Source organism: Babylonia areolata, chromosome 5 (assembly GCF_041734735.1).
Source record: "Babylonia areolata isolate BAREFJ2019XMU chromosome 5, ASM4173473v1, whole genome shotgun sequence".
In the NCBI taxonomy this organism is placed as follows: Eukaryota; Metazoa; Mollusca; class Gastropoda; order Neogastropoda; family Buccinidae; genus Babylonia; species Babylonia areolata.
In genome coordinates, this window is record NC_134880.1 from 53,456,444 (window position 1) to 53,458,943 (window position 2,500).

Genomic DNA, 2,500 nt, shown 5'->3' on the forward strand with positions numbered 1-2,500 from the left:
TGGATTTCTTCTACATAATTTTTTCCAGAGGACAACATTATCGTTGCCATAAGTTCCTTTTCAGTGCGCCTAGTGCGTACTGCACACGGGACTTATCGTCTCATCCGAATGACGAGACACACTCAGTTTGATTTGGGAGAAAAGGCGGGGGCGGGAATCAAACCCAGACCTTGAAGAACTCTGTATTGGCAGGCAGGTGTCTTGACCTTAGCGCCCAGCAATCAACATTGAAGAGGGCACTGAACCCCGTGAGAGAGCGGAAAGTGGCGGTGAGGTGGGTGAACGTGACGCGGTCAATATTCTTCCCACTGCTCACCTGGAGTGACTCTCTTTTGCTGGGGAAGATATAAACCTGCTACCTGTGGGATTTATTCTTTAGTTTGTGTGGCCCATCTGCATGTGCACTGTGTGTGTGTGTGTGTGTGTGTGTGTGTGTGTGTGTGTGTGTGTGTGTGTGTGTGTGTGTGTGATCCTCTCTTTGCGTGTCTGTGTGTTTCTCCTTCCCAGTTTCTCTCTTTGTCTCTTCCTCTGTCTCTCTCTGAGTCTCTCTCTCTCTGTCTCTTTCTCACTCCCTATCTGTCTTTATCTCTGTCTGCGTGTATCTATGTCTCTGTCTTTCTGTCGCTCCCTCTGTCTCTCTCTCTGTCCATCCTTCTTTGTCTCTCTCTGTGTCTTCGTCACTGTCTCTCCATCTGTACATCTACTACAAACTGCATCCACAGAAAAATAGAAACTGCAGAAATAGTGAGCAGGGCTGGGCATGCTGAAACATAGTGCACTTCATTGTGAACAGGTAACTGGTGTACGGTTTAGGTTGATTGTGAGCATGCAATATGCCGTCATTGTAAACAGGTAACTGGTGCACGGTTTAGGTTGATTGTGAACATGCAATTTGCCGTCATTGTAAACAGGTAACTGGTGCACGGTTTAGGTTGATTGTCAGCATGCAGTATAGCGTCACTGTAAACAGGTAACTGGTGCACGGTTTAGGTTGGTTGTGAGCATGCAATTTGTCGTCATTGTAAACAGGTAACTGGTGCACGGTTCAGGCTGATTGTGAGCATGCAATATGGCGTCATTGTAAACAGGTAACTGGTGCACGGTTTAGGTTGATTGTGAGCATGCAATTTGCCGTCATTGTAAACAGGTAACTGGTGCACGGTTTAGGTTGATTGTCAACATGCAATATGGCGTCATTGTAAACAGGTAACTGGTGCACGGTTTAGGTTGATTGTCAGCATACAATATGGCGTCACTGTAAACAGGTAACTGGTGCACGGTTCAGGCTGATTGTGAGCATGCAATATGGCGTCACTGTAAACAGGTAACTAGTGCACGGTTTAGGTTGATTGTGAGCATGTAATTTGCCGTCATTGTAAACAGGTAACTGGTGCACGGTTTAGGTTGGTTGTGAGCATGCAATATGGCGTCATTGTAAACAGGTAACTGGTGCACGGTTTAGGTTGATTGTCAGCATACAATATGGCGTCATTGTAAACAGGTTCAGGTTGATTGTCAGCATGCAATATGGCGTCATTGTAAACAGGTTCAGGTTGATTGTGAGCACGTGATATGTCGATGTGAAGATACCAATGGAGAGAAATATAAGAGCAGTTTATTTCATTCCGCCCATACCACGTGAAGTTATATACTTACTTTCCTGAAACGTTCTTTTTTTTTCTCTCAATGAGACCGATCTTAAACCGATATGCAGCGCACTGACTGTGCAAAAAGAAAAAAAAACAACAACAAAAAACAAACAAACAAACAAACAAAAACCTAAACAAACAAAACGAAAAAAAAAACCCACCCCAGAAAACAAAGAAGAAGAGGAAGAAAGACACAACTCAATGACCATAGCACTATCAGGAACACATGTAAACGAATTCGCTGCGAAGGCGACATCCTGTTGATTGATTTGTCATTGAAATACTGTATACACAGTGTGTTCAATACTGTATACACAGTGTGTTCAATACTGTATACACAATGTGTTCCTCAAAGGAAAAAAAACACCCCAACAACAACACAAAACGACAACCACAAAACCTATTTGCATGTAAAACAGAAAACGAAAATGCGTGAACGGGTGCAACGCCTACAGGAATTACTGCTGGAGAGAAACAAAAAGATGTGCCGGAAAGACGGCGGACACAACAGGCGAGTGCTTAATTAAATCTTTTCTTTTTTTTTTTTTTTTTTTTTTTTGATCGGTTGGATGCTTTTTTTTTTTTTTTTTTTTTTTCAATCTGAGAGTCCTGTGTTCCAATCCCTGTAACGTCGCTAGATAGTTTAATAATTAAGCGGGTGGACACTTCTTTTTTTTATTTTCCCATTTCCCAGTTCAGCCGATATACAGACCTGAATGTGTCTGAACTCCCTTCGTGTGTTGACCGCCTGTAGAATATCAAATTCGCACATGTCATTGTTCCGTGGGTTATGGAAATAAGGGAGGGGGGGGGGGGGGGGCGGAGAGTCAGAGAGAGAGACAGACAGACAG